Here is a 12,658-nt window from a genome sequence, read left to right as displayed (position 1 = left end):
TGAACGTTGGGAGCCTGCTCGCATATCAGAAGAGCCAAATCTATTTATAAAAATATAAACAAATTAAGATATGAATATAATTAACTAATTCAAAGAACAAAAAAATATATAACATAATATAGGCCTAAATGCTCAAGCGCACACATTCGTCGTTCTGACTGTCTGCTCAGACTAACACCCTCGCCTGTTGTTCCTGTCAATCAGACACGCAGTGTGAACCAATGAACCAAAGATGCGTGAGGGAGGGCCGAGCCAACTCACTCACAGTCACACACTTAGCAGCCGAGGAGAGAGAGGAAGGACAGCTGTGAAAACAACAGCTGGAAAATTAGTCGGAAGCACAGTAGCATTTGGATGCCTTTTAATAATGTAGACAATGTTAGAGCACAGTGTAGAATTTGCCAAAACAAAATCTCATATAAAGCCGGTTCTACGCACAACCTACACCAACATATGCGAACTGTGCACCCAACTGTGAAGCTAGCTGTAGCAAAGCTTCGAGAAACTAGCGGGCCTGCTAGTGATAGTGGTGGAGCCAGCACCTCCACACATGGAGATGTATCCACTCAGTCAAGTAGGCCTACTCCGCGACCCACAGCAACGCAGTCTTCTATGGACCAGTTTATGCCAAAGTCTATGTCTGTACCAAAACAAGGCCAAATTGATATTGCATTGGGTAAAATGATTGCCACCGATTTCCAGCCATTTTTGATTGTGGAGGACAGAGGTTTTAGAAATCATAGCAATAGTCTAAATCCAATGTACACAATTCGAAGCAGGAAAACCCTTTCAAAATCACTTATTCCACAACTGTACGAGAGCACACAGGCTTCAGTGTGGGAATAAGTCCAAAAAGCTACTGCAGTTTGCTTTACCACTGACTGCTGGACATCAAGGGTAACCACTTCTTTCATATCTGTTACATGTCACTTAATTGAAGATTTTTCGATGTCTAGCTGTCTTCTGGACTGCTTTGAGTTCAGTGACAGACACACCTCAGAAAACTTGGCAGAGTAACTGTTGAGAGTGGCCAGAGAATGGCAAGTAGATGGAAAAGTGGTCTGTTGTGTTAGCGACAACACAGCATAAAAATGTTAAAATGGACCCATCATCCATGTCTTGCCCACACAATCAACCTGATTTGTAAGCGATGCTCTGAAGGTGATGAAGCCCACTGTGGACAAAGTGAAAGCAGCTGTGGAATACTTCCACAGGAGCACAATAGGTGCTGAAAAACGAAAGTCTACACAACGCCAGATGGGGATGCCTGAGCTGAGGCCTAAACAAGACTGCACTAGAAGGTGGAATTCAACATTTTATATGTTGAAGTGGTTTCTTGAGTCAAAGGATGCCATCATCTCTACCCTGGCCATTGTCAATGCAGCTGTTGATGCTCTGACCCAAGAGGAATGGGAGGTGGTGGAGGAGGTGTGCAGAGTCCAGGCACCCTTTGAGCAGGTCACTGTGGAGATCAGTGGAGAGAGGTACAGTAAGCAGTTATTACTACATCATTATTTAATCCAGTATTATATATGTATATGAGCAGTAGATGAGAATTTAGTATCAGTAGACAAAACATGAACCTGAACTAATAAGTTACTGTTCTCTCTTTTCAGCTATGTGACAGCCTCAAAAATGATAAGGGTCTGCAGCGAATCACAGCCAGCCGCCAGAGAAAAGCAAATGTAACCACAGGACATGTGACAGAGTTGATGGACTCCCTATGTTCATCAATGGACACAAAGTTCCACAGAATGGAATATAATCACGTGTAATCAGAAACCGCTGCACTTGACCCCAGGTTTAAGAAGTTAGCCTTCAGTGATGCCAGAGCGATTGAATAACCTCAGCAGCAGGGAGGGACAGCCCCAGCAGTCAGCTGGCTCAGGCACCAGGGCAACAGGAAGAAGTGGGATCAGATGGAGCAGAAGCACCAGCAGTAGTGCCACAAACGTCTGCTGTTTGGATGCTGTTTGACGAGAAAGCAATTGGGGATGCAGCACGAAGGATTACCTCAGCAGATGCCATAACGGAGGTCCGATCCTATTTGGAGGAGTCCCTCCAAAGATCTGCAGATCCTCTGAGCTGGTGGAATAGTAAGGCCTCTGTCTACCCACGGCTTACTAAAGTCATGACAGGGAGACTCTGCATAGTGGCCACATCCGTACCCTCTGAGAGGGTCTTCTCGAAAACGGGACAAATAATTACTGAGAGAAGAAACCACATCAGCCCCTCGAAAGTGAGGCAGCTTTCATTTCTGAATGCAAATCTCTCATAAAAACAAAATATGGTTAGCATTGCTGTGTGCTGCTGGTTATAACATGGCAATAAATAAGAGAGAGAAAAGAGGGACCAGTTTAATGTTTTAAGTGGGATGCTGCAGTTTTGCATATTGTTATTTATTTATCTTTGATATGGTGCAATATTCTATTATTATATTGTTCAGATTGTATTCATTTTGAATTGTTACATTTATATGCACTTTGTTTACATACATCAAAAAAGTTATACTTTAAATGTACATGTGTAATAGCATCCTGCTTTTTTACATTTATTTCAATTTGTGGGATGCTGCAGTTTTGCAATTTGTTATTTATTTTTCTTTGATATGTTGCAATATTCTATTATGCTGTTCAGATTGTATTCGATTTGAATGGTTAGATTTATATGCACCTTGTTTAAATACCTTAAAAAGTTATACTTTAAATGCAAATGTTTAATAGCATTCTTTTTCATAACAAACCAATGCATTTTTAAATTACATTGTGGTTAAGGTAGAGTATGATTTCATTTAATAATTTAATTAGAATTGTTTTAACACCAATCATAGTCGAACTATCGCAAACTGTTTGACTTGAAAAAATACGAAACATATTTTTTAAAGAGCCGTTTTGGAGCCAAAAGAGCCGTCTCTTTTTGGTGAGCTGAGCCGAACGAGCCGGCTCACTGAAAAGAGCCGGAATGCCCATCACTAACTTATGCAAGTATCATTAGAGATTCAGTGTGTGTAGTATACAAGTAAGAGTCTATGAAAAGAATACCACAGAACATATTAATTTGAATGACATTCACTGTGATGGGTGACTAAAAATAACAACCTTAAAGGCACAGCCCAAATAAGCCACACCTCCATTTCTGATAGGCTGCCACTGCTACACTGCCCCACCACTATGCAATGCGCATTTACTTGAGGTGTTGAAAGCAATTTAGAAACTTCAATTCAGTTAAAAAACACATTGATCTATCAACTTTGTTATTTGATTTCAGATAAAATGAATAGAATAGGTTGAACAAACCAAAGCCTCTACAAGTCAGTAAAAACACTTAAGATGAAGAACAGTGCCAACGCGCATTTACACTTTGTCACATGTATTTATGCAAGTATTGAGCAAGTGCAGATACTGGCGGTGTATAAGGTTACGTTTAAATGTTGACAACAATCGACCAAATTAACTAGACTGACGTTCAGTCTGTCGAGTGGGCAAAAAAAAACAACCTGAAAGCCACGTCCCCAATAAGCCACGCCTCCAACTCTTATGATAGGCTGCCGCCGCTACATCGCACCCACCGATATTGCATATGCGCATGAGGTGTCTAAAGCAATTTCAAAGTTTTAATTACATTTGAAAACTCACATTGATCTGTCTGATTTGTCATTTGATTTCAGACAAATTAACTAGAAAAGGTTTAACGGACCAAAACGTACTTTTCAATCATTCCAATCAGTAAAAGCACTTTAGATGAACAACAGCGTCATCCCACTTTTTACAGTGTAATACAGGTCCTCTTTTCCAATAATCCTTATTTTTCACCCACAGTGTCACGATAGGTTCCCCTTTCCTGCACTTTTGGATCAGCAGAAGAAGCCACTGGCCACCGTCATGCTGGTCTTTCTAATGGTTTGTGAAGTGAGCATGCGACAGTAGTATTTACCAGAAACCAGCATAGCACTTCCTTTCAAGATTTAAGCCATGCCGCACTGCATCATCTAAATGTATGACACTGGTAAGCACAGCCTGCGCACACACACAAATGCAAAAGCATCATTATGAAAGCAAAATTCTGTCTCTGCAAAAATAGGTCATACATCACTGTATCTCAAAGAATGTACCTCTGTATGTCTAGTCATAATGACACTTTGTGTGTGCTTGCGCATGCGTTACCCCTAAATTCTGATGTCATGCCAGTTTTGCTTTTTACCTAGAGTAAAGGTCAATTTAGGGGCCAGGGCAAACTGGTTCTAGGCCTGCGCTTACCCAACCCGCACATCCAACTTAATATATTTAAGTAACATCTCAGTTTGGATAACACACCCACAAACAGCAAACCACTGCCAGCCGGTGTGGAGACAAAACCAATGCCTCTCACAAAGCAAGATGAGAGAAAAACAGTCTTACCGGCAGATCACAGAATAAACTAATCTGCTCTTTGTTATTTCTCCTATATTTATACTGACAGTTCAGAACATTTAGCATAATTGGCTGATAGGAAATAAGCCTTTGAGAGCCTAGTTAACTTTGATGGTGTTAATGCTCAGTTAGCTTCAGACGCCGGTACTCTGGAAACACCTGTTGTCAGCAATATGAAAGTGCACTCTTAAAAAAAAAAAGGGTTCCAAAAGGGTTATTTGCAGAGGGGTAGGGTTCTACCAAGAAGCATTTTCATTCTAAGAACCGTTTTTGGAAAAAAGGGTTCTTAGATTATTCTTTGGAAAGCAAGAAGTATTCTTTGGAAGGCAAGAAGGAATCTAGATAAATGTTTTTCTTTAAAATAGTGCCTTGAGCATTAGTGTTTACCTCAGTGTTTAAATAGTAACCTTGCGCGCACACACGCATGAAGATGTCATGCTCAGTTTAAAAAGATAGGTATGAGAATGTTTTAACTGTAGTTATATGATAATATTTGTTTTTCAGTGTAACAAAGAGGTAAATTAACACTCAGCTGGTCAGGTGTTCAGCAGGCGTTTAGGACACTGTGTGCTAGCTAGCTAAAACTTTGGTACATAGCAGGCGGGCTAGGTAGCTAGCTAGCTAACAATAGCTATAGCTAGACAGTGTACTTAGCTAGACAGTGTACTTCACCCCTGCCTGTCGGGTACTGCTTTCCCACAGTTCTCTTAACGACAGCGACGGCAGGCAGGAGCGAAGGACACTGTGTGCTAGCTAGTTAGGACTCTACCAGTACACAGCAGGCGGGAGGTGGGGGAGTCAATACTTCGGAAAGTTTTCAGACCCCTTGACTTTTTCCACATTTTATTACGTTACAGCCTTATTCTAAAATGTATTAAATCATTTTTTCCCCTCATCAATCTACACACAATACCCCATAATGACAAGGCAAAAACAGTGATTTAGAAAATTGTGCTAAAAAAACAACAACAACTGAAATATAACATTTACATAAGAATTCAGACCCTTTACTCAGTTCTTTGTTGAAGCACCTTTGGCAGCGATTACAGCCGCGAGTCTTCTTGGGTATGATGATACAAGCTTGGCACACCTGTATTTGGGGAGTTTTTCCCATTCTTCTCTGCAGATCTTGTCAAGCTCTGTCAGGTTGAATAGGGAGGGTAGCTGCACAGCTGTTTTCAGGTCTCTCCAGAGATGTTTGATCGGGGTCAAGTCCAGGCTCTGGCTGGGACCACTCAAGGACATTCAGAGACTTGTCCGAAGCCACTCCTGTGTTGTCTTGGCTGTGTACTTAGGGTTGTTGTCTTGTTGGAAGGTGAACCTTCGCCTCAGTCTGAGGTCCTGAGCACTCTGGAGCAGGTTTTCATCAAGGATCTCTCTGTACTTTGATCCATTCATCTTTCCCTCGATCCTGACGAGTCTCCTCCTGCCGCTGAAAAACATCCCCACAGCATGATGCTGCCACCATCATGCTTCACCGTAAAAATGGTGACAGGTTTTCTCCAGATGTGACACTTGGCATTCAAGCCAAAGAGTTTAATCTTGGTTTCATCAGACAAGGGAATCGTGTTTCTCATGGTCTGAGAGTCTTTAGGTGCCTTTTGGCAAACTCCAAGCGCGCTGTCATGTGCCTTTTACTGAGGAGTGGCTTCCGTCTGGCCACTCTACCATAAAGGCCTGATAAAGGCCCTGACCTGTTCACCGGATGTGCTACCTGCTGTTTTCAACTCTCTAGAGACAGCAGGAGCAGTAGAGATACTCTCAATGATCGCTATGAAAAGCCAACTGACATTTACTCCTGAGGTGCTGACCTGTTGCAGCCTCGACAACTACTGTGATTATTATTATTTGACTATGCTGGTCATTTATGAACATTTGAATTTCTTGGCCATGTTCTGTTATAATCTCCACCCGGCACAGCCAGAAGAGGACTGGCCACCCCTCATAGCCTGGTTCCTCTCTAGGTTTCTTCCTAGGTTTTGGCCTTTCTAGGGAGTTTTTCCTAGCCACTGTGCTTCTACACCTGCATTGCTTGCTGTTTGGGGTTTTAGACTGGGTTTCTGTACAGCACTTTGAGATATCAGCTGATGTAAGAAGGGCTATGTAAATAAATTTGATTTTATTTGATTGGTGGAGTGCTGCAGAGATGGTTGTCCTTCTGGAAGATTCTCCCATTTCCACACAGGAACTCTGGAGCTCTGTCAGAGTGACCATTGCATTCTTGATCACCTCCCTGACCAAGGCCCTTCTCCCCTCAGTTTGGCCGTGCGGACAGCTCTTGGAAGAGTCTTGGGGTTTCCAAACTTCTTCCATTTAAGAATGATAGAGGCCACTGTATTCTTGGGGACCTTCAATGCTGCAGAAATGTTTTGGTACCCTTCCCCAGGTCTGTGCCTTGACACAATCCTGTTTCGGAGCTCTACAGACAATTCCTTCGACCTCATGACTTGGTTTTTGCTCTGACATGCACTGTCAACTGTGCAACCTTATATAGACAGATGTGTGCTTTTCCAAATCATGTCCAATCTATTGAATTTACCACAGGTGGACTTCAATCAAGATGTAGAAACGTCTGAAGGATGATCAATGGAAACAGGATGCACCTGAGCTCAATTTCGAGTCTCATGGCAAAGGGTCTGACTACTTAAGTAAATAAGGTATTTCTGTTTTTTAATTTTAGTTAATTTGCTAAAATCTCCTAAAACCTATTGTGGGGAAATTGTTTTTTAATCCATTTTAGAATAAGGTTTTAACGTAACAAAATGTGGAAAAAGTCAAGGGGTTTGAATACTTTCCAAATGCACTGTATATTTATCAGCATTGCTTTAAAAAGTAAAGTAAAATGTTTTAAACTTCTTCCACTACCACAAAAATAGTTTTACAGACCTAAAGTAAGCCCCACAACTTCATGTAAAGTTACCATCTAGTTCAACTTAATATTTCGATTTACATGGAATTGATGTAATTGCTTGTAACCCAGTTGTGGTAAATTGGATAGGTATTTTCAAAGTAAAAAATATAAATGGAGTAAGAAAAAAACAGTTGTGTTTACAGGAAATATTTGGTTGTATTTGTTATTCATTAGAAAGGGAAATTAAGTTAAGTGTTGGGAGAAATAGGTTGCACCAACTGGAAATAGTATTATAGGTTCTCTAATAATCAAATAAAACAGCTGGCATTGAATCCTATGTTTGGTTTCAACAAATGTAGTATTTTCCCTTGAGAAAACCTAACTAATTTACTTGTAATTTTAGATTGATCCCAAAGACACATTTTTTACAGTGTAGGTTATATTTCATAATATCCCAAAAAGGGTTCAAAGGCTGGCTTAAGTCTCCCATACTGTCCTCAAAAACCATGATATGTTTAACGACCGTGTGATGCAATAATGACAACGTTTTGTGTTGTGATAACACGTATTTCTCATGACTGCTCTGAGGATGAGGGACAAATGGAATGAGCATTATGCGCCTCGGAGCTATTTAGATGAGGCCGGCCAGAGAGAAGGGGGAGAAAAGTGTCACAAAAATCAGGGGGATGAGTACACAACCCCCATGGCGCATTATGGCAGCAGTCAAGTGAAGGTGAAAACAAGAGAACGCTTTGCCGACTATTGTTAATGCTGCATTCAAGCAGTGGAAGATCTGTGTCTCTGTATTACCCACGCTCTATTTCCCTCCATACCTTGAGTTCTGCTGCCTCCACTCCAGAGAGGGAGAGAGAGAGACTGGAAAATGCATGCATCATCTCAAGTGGAAAGTCAAGCTATAGGACAGGGGTAGACAACCCTGGTCCTAGAGTGCCGCAGGCAGGGGTGCAACTATGGTTTTAGAAGTAGGGGACATAATTCTTATTGTTATATATTTTTTTTTATCTAGTCAGATAAACACTCCTAAAAAGCCTATCCAACCACTCGGAGGCGTCCGCATGGTCTTAAAGCACACCGTTGCCTCGTTTGTTTCACATTCCAATGATAAAACTGGGGGTAACAGAGGGCCCCCTGAGTGGCGCTGCGGTCTAAGGCACTGCATCACAGTGCTAGAGGCGTCACTACAGACCTGGGTTCAGTCCCAGGCTATATCACAACCGGCCGTGATCGGGAGTCCCATAGGGTGGTCCATAATTGGCCCAGCAATGTCCGGGTTAGAGGAGGGGTTGGCCGGGAATTTACTTGGCTCATCGCGCTCTAGCGACTCCTTGTGGTAGGACAGGCGCCTGCAGGTGGACCTCGGTCGTCAGTTGAACAATGTTTCCTCTGACACATTGGTGCGGCTGGCTTCCAGGTTAAGCGGGCAGGTGTTAAAACTTCTTACATCTAGGGGTTCCGCTAGCGGAACGCCTCGCCAATATCCAATGGAAGAACGTGGCGCGAAATACAAAAACCTCAAAAATGCAATAATTTCAATTTTTCAAACATACGACTATTTTACACCATTTTAAAGACAAGACTCTCGTTAATCTAACCACATTGTCCGATTTAAAAAAGGCTTCACAGCGAAGCAAAACATTAGATTAAGTTAGGAGAGTACATAGCCAAAAACAATCACACAGCCATTTTCCAAGCAAGCATATATGTCACAAAAACCCAAAACACAGCTAAATGAAGCACTAACCTTTGATGATCTTCATCAGATGACACTCATAGGACATTATGTTATACAATACATGCATGTTTTGTTCAATCAAGTTCATATTTATATCCAAAAACAGCTTTTTACATTGGCATGTGATGTTCAAAACATGCATTCCTACTCAAAACCTCCGGTGAATTTACTAAATTACTCATCATAAACATTGACAAAATACATAACAATTATTTTAAGAATTATAGATGCAGAACTCCTTTATGCATTTGCTATGTCAGATTTTAAAATAGCTTTTCGGAGAAAGCACATTTTGCAATATTCTGAGTACATAGCTCAGCCATCATGGCTAGCTATTTTGACACCGCCAAGTTCGGGGCTCACTAAACTCAGAATTAGTATTAGAAAAATTAGTATTAGAAAAACCTTTGCTGACCTTCGTCAGAATGCACTCCCAGGACTGCTACTTCCACAAGAAATGTTGTTTTTGTTCCAAATAATCCATAGTTATGTCCAAATCTAATAATAATATGCATATTCTCGTTTCTGGGCAAGAGTAGTAACCAGTTTATATCGGGTACGTTTTTTTCATCCGGCCTTAAAAATACTGCCACCTATCCCAATCAGGTTATTAAGAAGCATAGTTTGGCAGGTCATGTTTCGGAGGATGCTTGACTTTCGACCTTCGCCTCCAGAGCCCATTGGGGAGTTGGAGCATTGAGACAAGATCGAAAAAGGGGGTAAAAAAAATGCTACTTCAGAATGTGGGGGGATATGCCCCCCATGTCCCCAGTGAAAGTTGTGCCTCTGGCTGCAGGCACTTCAACTGGAAGAGCAGTTGTGTTGAATTTAGGCAATCAGTTGGAACAAAATCCTGTAGAACCTGCGGCACTCCAGGAACAGGGTTCTCTACCCCTGCCATAGGATATCAAATCTGCCTGAAATAAAAAATAACAACAAAGAAAAGAGGATAGCATAAATCAATACAGTATTGTGCTGCAGCATATGAGGTTTGTATCCAAAACATTATACACTGCTCCAAAAAATAAAGGGAACACACAACACAATGTAACTCCAAGTCAATCACACTTCTGTGAAATCAAACTGTCCACTTAGGAAGCAACACTGATTGACAATAAATTTCACATGCTGTTGTGCAAATGGAATAGACAACAGGTGGAATTTATAGGCAATTAGCAAGACACCCCCAATAAAGGAGTGGTTCTGCAGGTGGGGACCACAGACCTCTTCTCAGTTCCTATGCTTCCTGGCTGATGTTTTGGTCACTTTTGAATGCTAGCGGTGCTTTCACTCTAGTGGTAGCATGAGACGGAGTCTACAACCCACACAAGTGGCTCAGGTAGTGCAGCTCATCCAGGATGGCACATCAATGCGAGCTGTGGCAAGAAGGTTTGCTGTGTCTGTCAGCGTAGTGTCCAGAGCATGGAGGCACTACCAGGAGACAGGCCAGTACATCAGGAGATGTGGAGGAGGCCGTAGGAGGGCAACAACCCAGCAGCAGGACCGCTACCTCCGCCTTTGTGCAAGGGGGAGCAGGAGAAGCACTGCCAGAGCCCTGCAAAATGACCTCCAGCAGGCCACAAATGTGCATGTGTCTGCTCAAACGGTCAGAAACAGACTCCATGAGGGTGGTATGAGGGCCCGACGTCCACAGGTGGGGGTTGTGCTTACAGCCCAACACCGTGCAGGACGTTTGGCATTTGCCAGAGAACACCAAGATTGGCAAATTCGTGACTGGCGCCATGTGCTCTTCACAGATGAAAGCAGGTTCACACTCAGCACGTGACAGACGTGACAGAGTCTGGAGACGCCGTGGAGAACGTTCTGCTGCCTGCAACATCCTCCAGCATGACCGGTTTGGCGGTGGGTCAGTCATGGTGTGGGGTGGCATTTCTTTGGGGGGCCGCACAGCCCTCCATGTGCTCGCCAGAGGTAGCCTGACTGCCATTAGGTACCGAGATGAGATCCTCAGACCCCTTGTGAGACCATATGCTGGTGCGGTTGGCCCTGGGTTCCTCCTAATGCAAGACAATGCTAGACCTCATGTGGCTGGAGTGTGTCAGCAGTTCCTGCAAGAGGAAGGCATTGATGCTATGGACTGGCCCGCCTGTTCCCCAGACCTGAATCCAATTGAGCACATCTGGGACATCATGTCTCGCTCCATCCACCAACGCCACGTTGCACCACAGACTGTCCAGGAGTTGGCGGATGCTTTAGTCCAGGTCTGGGAGGAGATCCCTCAGGAGACCATCCGCCACCTCATCAGGAGCTTGCCCAGGCGTTGTAGGGAGGTCATACAGGCACGTGGAGGCCACACACACTACTGAGCCTCATTTTGACTTGTTTTAAGAACATTTCATCAAAGTTGGATCAGCCTGTAGTGTGGTTTTCCACTTTAATTTTGAGTGTGACTTCAAATCCAGACCTCCATGGGTTGATAAATTGGATTTCCATTGATTATTTTTGTGTGATTTTGTTGTCAGCACATTCAACTATGTAAAGAAAAAAGTATTTAATAAGATTATTTATTTCATTCAGATCTAGGATGTGTTGTTTAAGTGTTCCCTTTATTTTTTTGAGCAGTATATATACATTTTCAGAAATGTTGTAAAGTAGCTTTTATTGATTAAACAACTTATGAAAGAGATTGGTGTATTTGTTCACTATCTAATCATGGCATGTGGTTATTCAATGACAGACATGTAGAGTATTTCTTTTGCACCGTCAAAAATATATTTTTACCCCCCTTTTTCTAGACATCCAATTGCAATCGATTACGGTCTTGTCTCATTGCTGCAACTTCCCAACAGGCTTGGGAGAGGCGAAAGTCAAGTCATGCGTCCTCCGAAACATGACATGCAAAACCGTACCCCTTAACCCGGAATCCAGCCGCACCAATGTGTCGGAGGAAATGCTGTTCAACTGACAACGGAAGTCAGCCTGCAGGCGCCTGGCTCGCCACAATGAGTCGCTAGAGCACGATGAGCCAAGTAAAGCCCCCCCTGCCAAACCCTTCCCTAACCCAGACGACGCTGGGCCAATTGTGCCCCGCCCTATGGGACCCCCAGTCATGGACGGTTGTGACACAGCCTGGAGTCAAATCCAGGTCTGTGGTGACACCAAAATCACTGTGATGCAGTGCCTTAGACCACTGCGCCACTCAGGAGGCCAAGTTGAAAACTTTAAGAGTTGAATGGGGAACATTGAAACCACCTAGCCATCAGAAGCTAACCTACAAGCTATTTAGTCATTGTTAGCCACTGCTAGCGGCCTTTACCTTCTGCACAGATACCAGCCCTTTTTTTAGCCTTGATAATACTCGCCTGCCTACCAGTATCGGACTGTCTCTCCACTACAATGCCGGATTCCTGCCGTAATCCCAGGACTCCTGATCTTCAGAGCTAGTTAGCACCCACTGAGTTACCTAGTACTGAAGCTATCCCTGAGGCCCACCTCCCGGCCTACTCAGTTGTTCACCCGGACTCCACCCAAACAGGGCTAGAACCCACTACTCCACCGGATCCTCGCCGTAAGCTCTGGAACTTGGCACCAGATCACCGCTGCTACCGAGTGGCTATAGTGGCTAATGCCCCTGCCCCGAAGCTAGCACCAATTATCGGTTGAAAAACATGCATTTAAGAGCAA

Source organism: Salmo trutta, chromosome 22, assembly GCF_901001165.1.
Source record: "Salmo trutta chromosome 22, fSalTru1.1, whole genome shotgun sequence".
Taxonomy (NCBI): Eukaryota; Metazoa; Chordata; class Actinopteri; order Salmoniformes; family Salmonidae; genus Salmo; species Salmo trutta.
The sequence above is the reverse complement of the archived record's forward strand: the minus strand, read 5'-3'. Positions refer to the sequence as shown.